The following is a 19196-nucleotide window of genomic DNA, read 5'->3' as shown; positions in this document are numbered from 1 at the left end:
TTTGGTCTAATTTGATTCCATGTATTTTGATGTGCAAATGAACACTAGGGAAAGATCAAGGCAATTAACATCTTTGTTCTTACTTGGTCCAAAAAACGCCATCTTGTCATGGGTTATCAAGGACCTTTCTCCTCCACAGGGGCAGGCTGGGCTGAGGGGTAGGGGGGCATCTGCCCCCTGGGCCACTCCCATAGTAGGCTTCCTTGGGCTGGGTCACTGGGCCACCTGCATTGTTTTCCTTTAAAATGTTTATAATAGGCTGGTGAGTTGAGTCTTGCCACCCGGGCTAAAATTTGCCATCCTCTCCTGCTCCTCCCCACTATATGCTGCTACTGTAACATCTTTCCCATAGATGCCAACTTAGTCAAGCCAAAGGACAGATCATTTCTGGAAATATTCAGTATCATTTTTCTACATTTTACAAGAACTTTGAGTTCATTTTGGAAGCTTTGTGCAGTCTTGCTGGCAGTGGTTCTGGATATTAAATTCCATGATCTTCCAAAATCAAGAAAGTATACATTGTGGGCCTTGAGCATAGTTGGACGCAATTTACACATACAACATAAGTATAAATTGCGTCCCTTAATTTACTATGTATTCAGAGGTGCACGTAGCTTAAGATACATACCACTCTGAGTAGTAAAGCGTATCCTACATTAAAAGTGTATGATATGCATTATACATGTCACATCCATCACACTGTAAATCCGACGAATAAATAAATAAAAAAGAGCCCCTTCTCCCCAAAAAAATCATAGCTAGTCCAAGTGCTGCCAGCCTTGTACTGACAAAATTGGGGGACGAAAAGTGCACCAGCACTAGGCTATGCCAGCCAGGGCTGGTGACACTATAGCAGGGAAACCTGCAGCATTGGGTCCCCCTACCATAGTAACAACCAGCCCTAGGCCGGTCAGCATGGAGCTGATATCCCTAGCGGGATCTTCCTTCCCCCAAATAAATCTCCTAGTTATAAGTATAACTGCATAAGTACTAAGAACTTATCCTCAATGGGAGCTGTTAGTATTGCAGCATCAATAATGTTTTTTTATTTTATCAAGATGTACTGTACTTCAAGGAGAAGATGCCAACCGTATCAGCCTGAAACTAGGTGAGATAATAAAGAGGGTGAATGAGAATGTGTAGGGGAGTATTTATTTGATTTTTTCTTTTTTAAATGGCTTGTGTATAATTAACATATTTCTCTGGTACACTACAGGTCACAGCGAGCCCTGGATGTTGGGCATACTGGTACTTGTGGTTCACCAAGTGCCAGCATACCCTGCCAACCATGGTTATACAGGCACTTGTAGTACTACAAGTACCAGCATATCCAACCACTTAATGGCATGATGGGAATAATGGAATCTGCCTTAAAGCAATTCAGCACAGGGCTGGTTAATCTTAAGTGGTAGGGCGCATTATAAAAAGCTTTAGAGTGAACAGAGATTGGGTAGTAAATGATTTTATTAATGTGCAATAAACAGAACATTGAGGTAACAAAGGTAAAAGTATACCAAAAATTGTATGATGTTACATTCTTGAATGGCTTTATATCTTACCTTAATGTCACAAAAAGATATTTATTGCTTTGAAAGTTCTTTATCTTGCCTGACCTTGACCACGTTCAGAAAAGAATGATTCTTGTTTATAGCATCCTAGAAATTATCTCAATTTGTACTGTCCTGCCTTTTGTTTATTATTTGAACTTGATTACAACAGCTGATTGAGAGGTGTGATTCACCCTTTCCCATAATTGTAAAAGTTAATAAAAACACAATATTATAATATTACAATAATGACAGAAATGTAATTCATACAAGCAAGTAAAAGGATTGGCCATGTTAGGTCATAGATTTAGACATACTACTGGTGTAGGTGTCAATTTGTGTCAGGATCTATTTTTAAAAACTACAAATACCTCATGGGATAGTTACAGAGACACATAGAATATTTGCTGATCCTTCTTTTTAAAGCACCTACACTAGTCACACATATAAATGCTTTTATCTGCAACACATCACATGTGCACTATGTTATAACACTACAAACTATTAGTTTAACCCTTATTAGCCAGTGCTTTCTAAGCCTTATTCTCAAGGAAGACTGCATTAGTAGAATTTGGAGAATGAATTTGGTGTTGGTCGCTGTTAAAGCACCTTTGTATTAAAGTATGTTAGAAAGATCATAAATATGTTTATTTACTAAAGATTACATTTCTTCTCTTACACCAGCTTTTCTATGTATTGCCCATTGCCAATGTTATGTTACTGCCATATGTGTAAATAATAAACACTTTTACATCTTAACTATTAACAACTTATTAGCTAGAGGTATACCCTACGGTCCCTTCAACACTAACACCTGAATCTGTTGTGGGGAGGAGGACTGCTATCAAATCACAAATTGTTCTAACTACAACATTTCAGAGTCCTTTTGGATTTGGGCCTATTTTACATATTCTGAAAAGAACTATTATTCTCAGAAAATTTAATTGATAACTTATGCTTCCTAATCTTCTACACTCAGCTTAATCACGAGACCGAACTGCCTCAATCTGAGGTCACTCCATTGGCGTTCAAGATGCTCGATGGAGCGTTTAGTCCCCAACTTTTTGCGAATTTCCACTTATCGCCTTTTTAGGCATTATTCTTGTCCAAATTCATGGTGATACCGAGGTATCTGTCCATAGTCTAAGTGAAGATCAGGAGCTCCTGTCATATTATCTGTTTAAATGTTTTTAATAGATAACTTGGGACAAAGGAGTCTCATTATATACATTCCAAGGTTGTGTTCTCTTCCAACCTTTTTCCTGTCTACTCAGCTGACAAGGGTTAACCAATTTGTGAGAACTGCCATGCAGTAATTCAAGTAAATAAAATTATCAGGGAGTATATAATAGCTTATTGCATGACTATATAACCTATGGCTCTTCAGCTATATTGGAACAATAGTTCCAGAATAGCAAAGAGCCACAGGCACCGATAAAAGTAAAGTGTCATTGATTGAAGGCCCATGTACCTTGAAGCTTGTATGATAGCAGTGCAGGGGAGCAGAGTTCATCCACGTGGGAAGCTTGCATTGCTATACAAAAATAATATACTTTGTAATCATACATAATCACAAGTCTGATATTTTAAGGGCTCTCATTATATTAAAACAGACCCCTGCCCCCATTTTTTTTTATTGAAAATGTGTGCTTAAATAGGAACATTATGATAATGGTGATCTAAATAAATGGTCAAGGGTCTTGATGAATTGTATTTCTGTTTAAAGCAGCAGGGATCCAGTTCAAGGATATAGGGGTCTATTTAATATGAACATCCCCTTTACGGTGATATGTAAGATATTTTGCCACCATTGATTATGGTGATAAAAAAAATCCCTTATTGTTACAATTTATCAACAATATATAGAGAGGGCAGCTAAGTGATTAATTTACCATTTTGCCAGGCCAGTCATTGCATATATGTGCATACGTGAGTTGGCTTCATGGATTTTTCAAAAAGTTTAAAAAAATACAATGCAATTTAAAATACTAGAACAAATGTAAAACCTTTTTTCAAAGATGTAATAAATTTACATGGATAAGCTTTCATGGTGAAAGCAAATAAATCCTATGGTCATCAGGGTTATCGCCAACAACAGCAGGATTATCACTGGCGATAAACCTTTGAACTATAGGGGAATCCAAAAGAAGTTTAATTGCCAGCGAAAACTCACATATTTTCTGGTTAAGTTGTTTTTCATCATTTCATTACTATGCCTTTTAGTGCAAGCATCTTCAGTGAGGAATTCCTGACCTGTATTGTCTCAAAACCCCATTTTGCTAATGGGGTTTTGAGACAGATGAATAGGACCCAGAATGTATCAAAAGTTCAACAAAAATGAATAAAATCAGAAGACTGTGCTTACCTGCAATACTCAGGTTCAGCTATGTGGCATTTGACATGGTTAAGCTTCCATTCACCCATGTTGCTTCTGATAAGCAGCCACCAGGACTTCAGCAGAATAGAGCAAGAAAGGTAAGGTATAAAAAGGAGAAGGAGGAGCTGTGAGAAGGTGCAGGGCAAGAGGAAAAGTGGTTTGTAAGGGGCGCACTGCAAACGTGGACAGAGAGACACCAAAGGGGGTAAAGAAAGGATAGACATCAACAACGTGGAGAAAGTGAAACAGAAACACAAAGGGGGTAGATAAACATATGGTTAAACAGAGATTCAGATAGAAAATTAGAGACAGACTCACAAAGAGGGGGGAAAGAAAGGGACAAGCAGAGAGAAACAAGTGGGTGGGTAGGGCATAGGTACACATGCTATGCTTGCTCTACACAGCTGATGAAAAATAAGATTCACGAATCCCAGATCTAATAATAGAATGCAGAGTGTGCTTTAAAGAGACCTCATTCATTTTCCCAATTTCCATTAGGTATTTTTTTATTCTCATTTGTATGATCAGTGATATTTGAGCAACTACTGGGGTGATCTGCAGATTGAATAGACAGATAAACACGCAAACGGGGGACAGAGGCACACATTGAGAGACGGAGAGAGAGAGGCAAACGCAAAGTGGGAGACAGAGGAGTGAAAGATATAGACATCACATGGCGAGAAGACGGCAACAAGAGGGGAGGGTACGAGTTTATAAAGGAATGCATCTTGTGGTGATGGGTCCCTTAGTGAACAACTCAAATCTATATGTTTACTTGAAAATCAATTGAGTAATAAAATGTATCTCTATTGATAAAACAATGTGTCCATTACCACTCTTGTAACCCCCTTATTCTTTTCTTGGTGTTGTACTAACCCTCTCCCCTTTTTTGTGTTCTATATCCTTAAGAGTCAATAAAGGTTATTGACGATAAAAAAAACACTGGAATGAGAACAAGCAATAGACCCTTGAATTATAATAAATTATTTAACAGATATATAAATGAAAAAGAAAAGTGGAGAGAGAGGCGCCTGATAGTGCAGTATTATTGGAAATATAAAGCAATAATAAATCGGGGTAAATATTCTGCATACTCGGAGTAGGTGAAAGGTAAAAGCATCAACATGTAAACAACTCTTGTTACCACAACACCTGCCATGGAGAATCTTGAAGTCTCCAATATACACGTACCAACCCGGAGAACATACAAAAGGAATAGAGAAGCCAGAGATAGTGTAGTACTTTATAAGTAAGGTGAAAAATGATATAACTACAAAAGCTAATGTGCGTACCAAATAGATAAATATATAGAGGCTTATCTGTTTAGTCCTACAGGATACCGGTATCCTCAATGGTTCTGGATGGCATCAGCTATACAGCTCCAAATAAAAAATGAGCACTATATAGTGTAGTATGTAATAAGCAATTTTTTAATCAATAAACATTAAAATATTATAAACTCACAAACAAAGAATCATTCAGGGCTTATCTGTGTTTGTGTCCCAATGCAGCATTTCCTGTGAATCATCATCATTCTCATCATTTATATAGCGCCACTTATTCCGCAGCGCTGTCCAGAGAACTCATTCACATCAGTCCCTGCCCCATTGGAGCTTACAGTCTAAATTCCCTAATATAGACACACTCACACAAAGACAGAGAGGGAGAGACTAGGGTCAATTTTGATAGCAGCCAATTAACCTACCAGTATGTTTTTGGAGTGTGGGATGAAACCGGAGCACCCGGAGGAAACCACACGAAAATACAGGGAGAACATACAAACTCCACTCAGATAAGGCCATGGTCGGGAATCAAACTCATGAGCCCAGTGCTGCGAGGCAGAAGTGCTAACCACTAGGCCACTGTGCTGCCCATCGAGTCCTATAGATCTTAATAAAGTCACTCATCCAAATGGTCCCAGAATCAATAGTGGTCAGTGCAGATACCGTTTTCAGCATACTTGAATCCTCAAGACATATAAATGAATAAATTAATAGAAGATGAGGGAAGAAGTTAATTTACAATAATAAGTTTCTAGTACATCAAACTGTACAATGCATATAAAAAAAAAAATATTGAATATTAAAAAAATGTAAATATAATTATTTCTATTTTGTAAATTTGAGACTGGAACTTAGACCCTCCTGGCTGTGAGCTCTGCTTGTGACCTGCTGCAGAATACAGGCAGATAAACCAGAGATCTTGTTGCCTCACATGGGAGCTGTATGACCACTATTTAACACTGCTTACTCCTACCTTCGACTGATCTATTGCCAATATTGCAACCTAGCTGGAAAATAATGTGCTGGTTTAGTTTTAACATTGCACAGTGATATTGTTGATTTCCTCTCACACCTATTAACTATGGATATATGGGGCATGGCCTAGCCGTGGAGCCATATGGATGTGCTTTTACAGGGCATCTGCTTTTTTCCTGAAATCCTGATTCATTGGATTGCTTAACAGTCTACTTTGCTCTAAATATACGCTATTCGTGCTACCAAGGAGTGCTGCTCTTCGGCCCCTGGAGCTCACAGTCGGACGCCATCTTGGTACATACTATACCGATCCACAAGCTGCTTCTACACCTTGGCAAGTATCAATCGCATGAAAGACTAAGTTGAGCAAAGGTCAGTCACTGTCGGTGGTCTATAATACACGGATAACCTAGCGATCAGGCTGTCTAATTTCTACTCAGCTGACCGACGGTACTCACTGCATTTGTCACATCCCTGGTATCACAGTCCAATAGCCAGGTAGTTCTAAGGTAAACAGAATGTATTTAAATATACAAATCTAAAGTATTCAACAAGTAAAGTCAATAATCCCAAGACAGAGAAATGGGCAGTGGAAGTATCAAACAATTGCAATCCAAATCAAAAAGGGGCAAGGTTTTGTGAAAGCATCTAGTTAAAGATTTAACAAATATAAGATGTATTAAACCCCACCACAAGTGACCTATCAACACAGCATAGTTATAATGCATACATCCCGCAATTCATCACAGAGAGGTACAATAACAACTAACTTTTCCAAAACCTGAGATGGAACCCAAGAAACGTAAAATTACCAAGACCGTTCCCACTGTGCGTTTCTTCAAACCCCAGTTGGTCTCTCCAGAAAAGCGCCAAAACCTCAATGCATACAAATTCACAGAGAGAAGAGAACCTTCCAGCCCACCTAACACAAGATGTTCCTTCCCTGTTTACATCTCCCGCATTACTATAAGAGAAAAACTAATGGACTTGGAAGACAGATCAAGAAGGAACAATGTTAAGATCAGAGGCATCCCAGAATCGGTTACCTAAGCAGGACTAAATGATTAGGTCACCAACCTCTTCAAGAAACTACTTCCATATGAATCAGATGCCAACCTAATGATAGACTGCATACACCAACTTCCAAAGTCTAGAAGAGTGCCAGATAGTTCTCCCAGCACTGGCCGATCCAGATGGGCGCGATCGGGGCAATCGATTTTCCACAACTATGCATTGCTCTATGGAGAGCTGGATATATTCAGCTGATAAGTAGTATCTATAGTTTGTGAGTAGATTCATTGTTAAACAGCTCACACACAAGGTAGACTTAGATAAAAGGTGGGCTGTCCTTTCCCCCCTTTAAGTATATTCAACTTTCTGATGATACCATTAACAAATTTCTAGAAGGTCTGAATTTGTCTCATTTGACACCTGAAGTAAAGACCTCTCTCAATAAGAAATGGACCAAAATCAAAATAAAAGTTACAATTAAATCCCTAAATAAAAATAAAGCTCCTGGACCAGATGGTTATAGAAATATTTTTTACTTAACATTCTAACAAGCATTAATCCCGATCCTTACTACTCTCTAAATTGAGGAATCCAACAAGGACCAGTTCCCAAAAGAGATGTCAGAGACACAAATTATAGCTATTGCAAAATCTGGCAAAGATCTGGCATATTACCAGAATTATTGCCCTATTGCACTGTTAAACACGTATATTAAAATCTTTGCTAAACTAATTGCATGTAGGCTAGGACCCCTTATTCCTAGTTTGGTAAATGCAGACCAGGTGGTGTTTCTCATGGGTAGACAGGCCTCTCCAAAATGAGATCCAAAAAAAACAATTTATCTTTATCAATATATTTAAGTAAATAGCAAATTGAAACGATTACAGTCTATGTATTCAAAAATGTTAAAAGTTCATTATTTGTCAAATTGAAACTGCCAAACAGATTTATATGATCATGGAACTGGTTATTATAATAAATATAATATTCTTCCCATCGTTTAGTACACTTGAGTACTATGGTACAAATTTTATGCCCATTCGCTGCAGGTAAAATTGATTTACAGTGTAGCACAGTGACTTTATGGTTAGCACTTCTGTTCCAAAGCACTGGGGTCTTGAGTTCGATTCCCAACCATGGCCTTATCTGTGTGGCATTTGTATGTTCTCCCTGTGTTTGCCTGGGTTTCCTCCGGGTGCTCCGGTTTCCACCCGCACTACAAAAACATACTAGTAGGTTAATTGGCTGCTATTAAATTGACCTTAGTCTTTCTCGGTGTGTGTGTGTGTGTGTGTGTGTGTGTGTGTGTGTGTGTGTATATGTTAGGCTATTCCAATGGGGCAGGGACTGATATGAGCCAGTTCTCTGTACTGCGCTGTGGAATTAGTGGCACTATATAAATAGCTGATGATGGTGATGAGTAAAGTAATGATGACGTAAAGTAATTATGAGTTAAAACATATATCATACAATTACAAATAAAATCCTTGTGTCCTGTAAAGATATTGTCATCCTCGTCCAGATAAGACCAAGACACATGATACATTCTTAAATCACTTTTAGTATATAATCTTAACAAAATATAGAATATAATACATGTATAGAGCTACTGACCATCAATTGTGATCCACTGGCAATCCTTTCCAATCAATTCCTTTATTAATTGAAATATTTAATTTGTTTATTTGAGATAATATGAGTCAGGACGATAAATATGTCCAGTTTAAAGAACAACTAAGAGACCAGAGAAAACAAATGACTGTGTCACCGGCCCCTGCAGACTAAGCTTTGGAAGATGAAGACGAGGAGATCGCTGTCACCCAGAGCACTAGTATAACACAGTTGGAGATGGGGAACCCAGTGAAAAACATAGTATGTGGTCACACGTACGAGAGAGAAGCAATTGAAGGGTTAATTGAAAATAAACTTCAGAAGGGTAAATCCGCCAGGTGTCAAAAATAGGCTGTGATCACTCTGACATGAGTATATCGCATCTTGTTCCAGACAATGCACTGAAAAGAGCCATTGAAATTCACAGCAAAAAGCTGTGGTCATCACTGAGCTTCGATTCAGCCCCAATTCCCAAAAATTTAAAGTATAGCTAGGTACCTTTGACGTAAAGTATAGATTACAAACACTTTGTGTAATACTGATGAAATAGCTGCAAAGTGAAAGGTTTGAGTAATACACATACACATCTATTTAGATATCCATGCATACTTCTGCAAGCAACGTTGTTCTTTGTTAATAAAACTGTTGTCTTTATATCATTAAAAAAAATAATAACAATCCTCCACCATTCTTTGGATGTTAATAGTAGGATCAGGTGGAGTTACGGCATGTGACTGAAACCTGGAGTGACAAGAACACTGCTACCCCTGTTTCTGTGTGACCAACGGCACTGAGACTGGAGAGTGACAAGAACAATGTGACTGGAGACTAGAGAGTGACAAGAACACTGCCACCCCTCCAGTTTCTGGTTGAGCACTGCCAACCCTATTATCTCGCTTTCAGCACTGACAATGAGGAATGGCACGTAGACTGTAGACTGACAAGAACACTGCCACCTCTCCTGTTTCTGGGTGTGCTATGGCACAGTAGAATGTCACTGGAGACTTTTAAGAACATTGTCAGCCCTATTATTTTACTTTCAGCGCTGAACACTGCCACCTCTCCTGTTTCTGTGTGAGATATAACTCTTTAGAATATCACTGGAGACTTTGAAGAACACTGCCACACCTCCTTTTTCTGTTTTAGCTACGATGCTGCCCAACTGCACTGGAGACTGCCACAACCACAACCCTGCTACATCTTCTGTGTCTCTCTGTCAAATAGCGCAGGATCTCCGTGGAAGACGGTACTTATAGATTACAAAACTTGCGAGATCTGACAACGCGACAATGATGAATTGCCTCGTTTTCAGTTCTGAGGGCATGCAAAAGTACCAAGCCGGCTCGGCTCCTGCATCGGCTATGTTCAAGTGGGCTCGGTTTTTGGAAAACCGAGCCCAAGCATCTCTAGAAAAAATATGTCAATGTAAAACCCTTTCCTGTTTTATATTTTGCGCTCTGCTGAATCCCCGACAGAAGTGCCATTTTTGAGCAGCGGACCATCTCACCAACCACCACTGAGGAACGTGCTGTAGCAACGTCAGCTATTCTCGGGACCTTACTACCTCCGAAATGCACATGCAATATCTTCAGGAGCTTGAGCGGGCCCTACTCTAACTCAGAGTCTTTGCTAGTAGTTAAAATGGGTGGGCTGTTCGTGAGTGTCATGTAAACTGCTCGGGTGTCCTTAACCGATTGGGGGAAGGTGGGGGGAGGAGAGACAGGGTAGAAGTCACATATGACTATGGTAAAGGTGGGATGATGGCTCAGGGGTAAGGGGCCAACCACTGTGGTAGGCCATGTGAGCCAGGGGAGTATGGTAAGGTCCAACTGGCAACTCTGGGGCCCACATCCATCATGGCTGCTGGTGGAAATGGACAGGATCCTGAATAGTGTGGGGAGGGGAGTGTAAATGGTGGTAAATGCTATTCGGGTGTACTGAGCAGGGCATGAGGAGCGAGGGCATATGGGGCCCCAATTGCCTCACCACACCATGAGTCCGCAACAGGGGAAAGGTACGGGAGAGGGGATTGGTGGAATCGGAGGCATATGAGTCTAGAGAAAATAAAGGGGGGAACCAGGAGTTAGCAGGGAGTTGCGAACTGCAGACATTGCTGTAGAAATTCTGGACATTTTTGACCCTCCATGAGGAGTATGCTGGTGGTGTTGGTTTGAGTGGGCAAAATATTGGGGAGTGCAGTATAATTGGGCTGGGGTTGAGGATTGTCCCACCACCTATGTGGACAAATTTACCCCTCTGCGGGGGTGGGGGAGTGATTAGAACTTGCACCCTGTCCCCTGAAAAGGGGTTCATTCAGTGAATAAGGGGGGTGGCAATCCTTTGCCTCCTTCATTGGGTGAATTGGAGGAGGGGGGACTGCTTATAAACTGCAGGGTGTGGGCTCCTCTGCTGTGCATATTGGCAGCCTGGCAGTGCCGACAGCTCCGTTGCATGCATCCTCCTTCTGAACATTGCAGCGCCTGAACTCACACTGAGTTCCAGTGCCATAGGAGGTGCAGTGAGGACCAGGAGTAAAAAAAGGTGCGGCCACTCCCCGACTGGCACTTCCACCCATGCCTGAGTCGGGGTGATGGCCGTCAGTATGAGTGGAGGGTGGAGGTACAGAATGATGTCTCCCTGAGTGATAAAGGGAGCCATCAGAAAAGCGAGCTGGGGGGATGCTCATTTTAGGATGTGGCATGATTAGAGGAGAGGGTGGGGAGGTGATCCGGTGGCACGGGAATGAAACATTGGTGTTGAAAATGAAACGGGGGGGGGAGTTTCTAAGAGAGAGGTTAGATGAAAAGGATACCAGACAACAAAACATACAGGAAAGGCAAGACAGTAAAAAAAAAACAACAAAACAGATGTATTTCTATAGATATTGAGCCTGTCACAGATCCTAGGACTACTTTCACTTCGGTGGAGGAAACAAGAGACCCAGCATCTACTGTGGTGAAAATATATAGGAACACTTAGGACCCTCCCTGTGGATCTTATTGGCTGGATATGCAGGTGACTTAACCCCAAATGGGTAAACTTAAGCCAAGTTGGCTGGCCCAACTGCAATCTTGTTTTTGGTGTTATTTGGCATTAAGCTCCTATCATAAGGACCTTTGTTTTCTCAGGATTCAATCTCAACCAACTGCCATTAATCCACTCACAGACCAGAACAAGTATTGAGAAAATGACATAATCATGCCCAACAATCGTTTCAGTGTCTCTAACTTTCTTGCAGGGGCCCCTGAAATGATCATTGGACATGGCTATCTAACGGTATTTTTTGTGTTTTTCATTAAATGTTTACTTTCTCTATGCTTATGCTGGTCTATATAATTTGTTAAACACTGAGGATCTAGTACTATTTCTTATTGACCTTGCACAGTAATTCTGATTATATATTTTTGTACATAGTGTATCCTTTCTATGGATCTTGTGTGTTTACATATATATATATATATATATATATATATATATATATATATATATATATATATATATATATATATACACACACACATATATATAATATAAATATAAAATGTAATATTTATATTGTTACGAGCCGCGGCGGTGTCCATAGCTGCCGCGGCTCGCTCTCTGCTCTGCCCCGCGTCCCGGGCGTCTCATTATTTTTTTTTAAAACTACATTTTTTTTTTGTTGTTTTTTTTTTTGCGGTGGGGGGGAGCAGGGCAGTTAAAAAAAACAAAAACATACTCACGTGATCACGGCGCCGGCGTCCCTCCTCTTTCCTCCATTCAGACTGAATGCCGGGCATGACATGATGATGTCACACCCGGCATTCAGTCTGAATGGAGCAGAGGGGAGCAGAGAAGACCAAGAAAGAAGAGAGAAGAAAAGGAAAAGGTAAGTGAAGGGAAGAAAATGGGGGGGGCATGGCACTGAGGGGTTAAAAAATGAGGGGGGCAGCATGACACAGGGGTTAAAAAATGGGGGGGACATGGCACAAAGGGGTTAAAAAACGAGGGGGGCATTGCACAAAGGGGTTAAAAAATGAGGGGGGGCATGGCACAAAGGGGTTAAAAAATGAGGGGGGGCATGGTACAGAGGGGTTAAAAAATGGGGGAGCAGCATGACACAGAGGGGTTTTAAAACGAGGGGCGGCATGGCACAGTGGAGTTAAAAATCAGGGGGGAGCATGGCACAGTGGGGTTAAAAAACAGGAGGGCAGCATGGCACAGAGGGGTTAAAAAATGGGGGCAGCATGGCACAGTGGGGTTAAAAAACAGGGGGCAGCATGGCACAGTGGAGTTAAAAATCAGGGGGGAGCATGGCACAGTGGGGTTAAAAAACAGGAGGGCAGCATGGCACAGAGGGGTTAAAAAACAGGGGGGTGGGCATGGCACAGTGAGGTTAAAAAATGGGGCAGCATGGCACAGTGGGGTTAAAAAATGGGGTAGCATGGCAAAGTGGGGTTAAAAAACAGGGGGGAGCATGTCATAGTAGGGTTAAAAAATGGGGGCAGAATGGCACAGTGGGGTTTAAAAATGGGGGCAGCATGGCACAGTGGGGTATAAAAACGGGGGAAGTATGGCACAGTGGGGTATAAAAACAGGGGCAGCATGGCTCAGTGGGGTTAAAAAATGGGGGCAGCATGGCTCAGTGGGGTTAAAAAACAGGGGGGCAGCATGGCACAGTGGGGTTAAAAACAGGGGGAGCATGGCACAGTGGGGTTAAAAACAGGGGGGGAGCATGTCACAGTGGGGTTAAAAAACAGGGGTGCAGCATGGCACAGTGGGGTTTAAAAACGAGGGCAGCATGGCACAGTGGGGTTAAAAAAAACTGGGGTGCAGCATGGCACAGTTGGGTTAAAAAACAGGGGGGAGCATGTCACAGTGGGGTTAAAAAACGGGGCAGCATGGCACAGTGGGGTTTAAAAATGGGGGCAGCATGGCACAGTGGGGTTAAAAAAACAGGGGGGCAGCATGGCACAGCGGGGTTAAAAACGGGGGCAGCATGGCACAGTGGGGTTAAAAAATGGGGGGGCAGCATGGCACAGTGGGGTTAAAAAACGGGGGGCAGCATGGCACAGTGGGGTTAAAAAAGGGGGAAGGGCATGGCACAGTGGATTGAAAAAGAGGGGGGTGCAGCATAGTATAGCGTGATGAAGGGGAGCCAGGTGAAGGGGGCAAAAGCAGCATGGAGGGTGCAGTGTGATCATAAGGCATGGCGGTGATGAAGGGGCATATTATTGTAATGTTGGAGCTGGAGGAAGGCCTAATTATTAATTGTGGGTGATATTAATTTAACGCCAGGGTTGTTTGGAATTATCTAAATGTAGCAATTTTTTTTTCCAAATAGGGCCCCCAGCATTCCAGGATCCAGACAAGCTGCAACTAAAGAAACCTGCAGTCACAGGTGGGGAAAGTGAGAAGAACAGGTAGGAGAGAGAAGGACAGTATGTGAAATGTTGTGATTCTAGCAGGGACAATGTAAATTTTTGGTGAGTGTTCTGCCCAATGTAAGGTGCAGGCCAAGACAGAACTCTTTGTGTACACACTGCATTCTTTCTATACTACACTGTGGTGCTAGATGTCCTAAAAGTCAGGAGTGCTTGGACATATGTGATGCTCCGGCGAATTCAGAGGCTAGTGATTTTGATGTGTTAGCCATGCCCTAATGGCGCATTTGCCACACCCCCAAATGCATGACCACACCTCCGAAAAATGCTGGCGCAATTTTTTTTTAGCATACTCCACTATAAGGGGGGCCCCATAAATTTGTTGTACCGGGGCCCTGAATTCCTCTTGGCATCCCTAGCTGGGGGTAATACCTGTGCAGTCAATGCAAGGATTCCGTGCTAGATGATTGAGTCTCTCGGATCAGTGTCAAGTATTCCTGTTACCTGAAATCTGATTATGCGCTGATTGCTGCTAGCTAGCTACAAATGATTAAACACAATCAGGCACTAAAAAAATGTATAAAATTAAAATGATAAAATGAAATAATGCCTTTCCAATCTACTGCTAACGAAAAACAGGGTACTGGGCTCTGAACAACAAAACAATCAACAAGAAAATATCGAAAGCATTAATATGCAATTAAATAGCTACTATTTATTCAAATGTAAAACATTAGTAATAATAATAATAAATAACTTCAACTGACATATTATATTATTGAATTAATTCAGATGATATCAAAACATATGAAAATAGCATCCAGAATTCTTGTAGAAAACCGCAGAATAAACATAAAAGTCTTATTCCACATGAATTATATAATTTCCAGGACTCCTTTAGGAAGCATAAAATCTGGATAGTCATCCACGATGAAAACCATTTAGTGGTCACTAATCTTGTACATGCATGCTGTTATTAAGTAAGGATGAGCGGGCTCGGATTTCTCTAATCCGAGCCCATCCGAACAGTGCGGATCCGACGGGATCCGAGCACTGTTCGGGTATTTCCGGCGCCAAAAAAAAATTAAACTGAGGCTCTGACGTCGGATCTCGCGAGACTCGGATTGCATAAATTCCCCGCCCGCGCCCGGCATCTTCAGTCGGGCTCAGATCATTGAAGAGGGAGGTTATAGGTTTAGTGGTGCTCCGTCCTGTGACACCAACCACAAAAGTAATAGGCCAAACCAGAGCTGGAATCCTTCTGATTATGTTATTATTCTAAAACACTAGTACATACTTACTGACTTTCTTCAGCTCCCTTCCGGAAGCCAGCCAGTGGAGGGGGGCGTGAGGGGGGCGGGACGGCCAAAATCACGTCATTTTGGCCCCACTCCCTGTGATGCCATGACGCAAACTCGTCATTTGACAGGGGGGGCGGAGCCAAATGCAGCGATTCACCGGGAATCGCGGCGTTTGGGATCTAATTCTGCCCACTTCACTAGAAAGTGGGGCACTTCCTCTCGCAAAATGCAGGAGTCTCCCAGACATTCCGGGAGAGTTGGCAAGTATGTACTAGTATAAAATACTGATGAGCTCAAGTGCTTATGTGGATAATACAATGCAATAAGCAGGGCTCAGATAAAATCACTGTAGTAAAAATATTTAAAATGTATTATTCAAACCCGTTTATGGCACTGATCACTTAGCCACTTACTCTAAATAGATATTTGTTATAGTTTTGTTCAATTCTGATAAGATTAATTGATATTATATATTTTATCCTCTACAACAGTGCTCCGCAGCCTTTTCTCACCCTTGGCACATCTAAGCCCTTCCTAGAATTCCACGGCACGCCAAAAACAAAAATATACAAAATAAAGCAGGATTTACAAAATTTAAATTTAACATTGCAGCTAATAACATTTTTTTTTCTTGTAGCTATTATTAACTATGTTCGCTTAGAACTATAATTCATATTAACTTTTAACTACAGCTAATGTGATACCTGTGCTTGTTTTAATGAACAAAATAGTTTTATATTCGACTCCATATTTGACAGAGCAACTTGAAGTTCTTGGTCAAAGTCCCTCAAGCACTACCGCTTATCATTTTTTATTAAGACTAGAGTTAAATAAGTAATTTAACACTATCAAAATCCCTAAAGTTTCTTCGGGACCCTAGTGAGATTCACTTAAAATTGCCTAGCACTTCTGAATTTCCACTTTGATCATTGTATAAATGTGTGTGTGTATATATATATATATATATATATATATATATATATATATATATATATATATATATATATATATATATATATATATATATATATAGAGGCACATGGAACAGGTAAGTGTGGTTCAACTGATTGTCAACAACAATTGTTACACCATTGTCATGATTATATATATTTTATGTATATATATTCGATGTAGCGTTTCCATAGCATCAGGTTCGCACTCCAGCTATGTTTGGACCAAATGAATCTGTTTTCCCGGTAACTCATGTACAGATTCGCATAGCTGGGTGCGAACCTGGTACCCATGGCCGTTCTTTGCATCTGTAGGTAATACTTCCCCTCATACCAAAATTAATTGTGAGTCAGGATGAACTCTATATTGGACAAGATAAAATGTATGTTAGAAATAGGGAGCAACGCTGCATAACCACCCCTCGAATTTCAGGATGACACCCCCCGGGATGGACATTATATGTTTTTTTTCTCTAACACCAGTAATACTTGCATTATATAATCGGTTGGAGGTTATCATTCTTTAGGAGTGAATATCGTGTTTTTATTGTGTTTTCATTGTGTATTGGTATGTGCTTCCACATCACATGACTAGTGGTCTATATGGTGCAGTTTTTTAATCGAACCATTTGAAATTGTGCTTTATTGTTTTACTGATATGCTTGTTACAGTTTGATGTTTTTATTTCAACAATAAATTATATAATTAATTCAATCTGGTTACCTACATATATCCATATTGAACAATACATATTACCAATATTGGTTCAATATATAGAATATTACCAAGAAGTCAATGAGCGCCCAACAATATTAATTTTTTTACCTTTAAGATTATTTTAACAGTGCCTAAATGATCTAGATGAACTTCGTTCATTATTTCAGGCTGAGCCCTGTTTACGTGAACGCTGATAAGTACACCAGTTTCATTGCATAATATCAAATATTCTATAGGAAGTGACTGCAGACGTCCTTGTTCCGAAGTGCTAGCACTTTAAGCCTGGGGACAGAGAGTGCTACTGTTTGCCGACGTTGTTATGCTGTCAGTTTACAGTCAATGTGGGAGAGAAAGCAAGAGACTGCTGGAGGGAAGAGAAGGCAGAGATCAGTGGTTAAAAGAGAGAAAGTTATATGAACTTAAACTCACCAAAACGGGATAACCACAGAATGTAACAGGAAAGGGGCAGTGCTAGCTTCATACCCAGGAAAAGGGTAAGGAGGGAGGAGGGCAGGACTTCTGGGTATAGTGGGAGGAGAAGTTAGGAAAGGAACATACGTGGGAGAGAGGATCTTGTGCTTTTTCTCTTGTTGGAGGCATTGCGCTGTGGCACATTTAGAAACATCTTGTGGCACACAGGTTGCAAAACACTGCGCTACAAAATTATTATAGAGGAGCGTGTTGAAAAAATTTGATAAAAAAAAATGATTTATTCAGTTTAAAATTAAAACTTGGCCGCTGCTAGTTATTAAGTTCATGTGCCACCATCCATGGCATCTCAAAATCTGTTACATTTAAATTCTATCTTTCTTAATCTAAAGTCAATTTAACTATTTTTATCTTTTAAATTTATTGTATTGTATATCTTTAGCACAAATAATTACAAATATCTCTCTCTCTGTATATATATATATATATGCACACACATACACACACCGTTATTGTGTTTCTCGGTTTTGATTTGATGATGATTCTTTTGGACTCAGAAGAAAGAAAAAAAGAAGGAAAATGTGCTTGTATAGGCACTCAGCGATCTTCTTATTTTTATATTTAAAATATCTAATTCTTTATTAATTATACTTAAAAAGATAATATAATCCCTCCAAATGTCATAGCGAAATATAAAACCAATAAAGTGAAACAAAAGTGAATTAAAATAGCAAAAATGTTTGCCATGCCCAGCTACTTTATATACTTTAACGATTATTATATCAATTGATCATGCTTTCCAATATATATTGTTGTGCTTCACTCCGTTGTGAGACTGATTTTGTCAGATTGACGTTTATTTAATTAGTGGTATAGTCGTTCTATAATTAGTACCACCTAGACTGACTACTGCAGTTCATTGATTTTCACAACATTGGGAAATGGTGATCCTACATATGAGCTTAATAAGATTACTCTATAGCAATAAGTTTGTTGTTGCTTTAGTCTAATAATTCCCTATCCCGGTAATCTTAAATAATTACATTGTATAGCGATTGTAGGACACCTGATATGGTGATCGTAACTACTGTAGTTTCTCAGTCCTGTCGTTTATACAATCTCACACATACATTCAGTTGTCTCAGGCTCACTAGAGATTAGGCGCTGTCTATAATTGTCTAGTAGGACACCTGACATAGTGTTACAGCTGCTACGGGGTCTCAATCCCCTGTGTTATATGATCACACATACACACTGAAATAACCAGCTCAATGAGGGTTAATACTCCCTATAGTTATATGGTGAATCTATTATAAGGCACCTAGTATCATGCTGATAGCTGCTGCCCGATCCCGATCGTGCAGTTTCACAATCTCACACATGCCCACTGATATATTCAGCCCATTCAAAGTTAAGCGCTATCTAAAATCACTATTGAGTTTACTAATAACAAGGAGTGAAGATATTAAGTAGCGAGGCGGACGCCAACGTGCGTTTCGCTACTCGCTTTTTCAAGGCAAATTATATTTCGCTATGACATTTGGAGGGATTATATTATCTTTTTAAGTATAATTAATAAAGAATTAGATATTTTATATATAAAAAAAAGAAGATCGCCGAGTGCCTCTACAA

General features: G+C 40.2%; 1 protein-coding gene across 1 annotated transcript in view; it reads right to left on the bottom strand.

The window, feature by feature from the left end:
• The window catches only part of EBI3 (Epstein-Barr virus induced 3), a 305430-nt gene that overhangs the window by 129915 nt on the left and 156319 nt on the right, over nt 1–19196 (bottom strand). The gene's annotated exons all lie outside the window — the stretch shown is intronic.

The sequence above is a fragment of the Mixophyes fleayi genome, chromosome 6 (genome assembly GCF_038048845.1).
Source record: "Mixophyes fleayi isolate aMixFle1 chromosome 6, aMixFle1.hap1, whole genome shotgun sequence".
In the NCBI taxonomy this organism is placed as follows: Eukaryota; Metazoa; Chordata; class Amphibia; order Anura; family Limnodynastidae; genus Mixophyes; species Mixophyes fleayi.
Note: the sequence above shows the minus strand (reverse complement) of the source record. Positions and strands in the feature narration are given on the sequence as shown.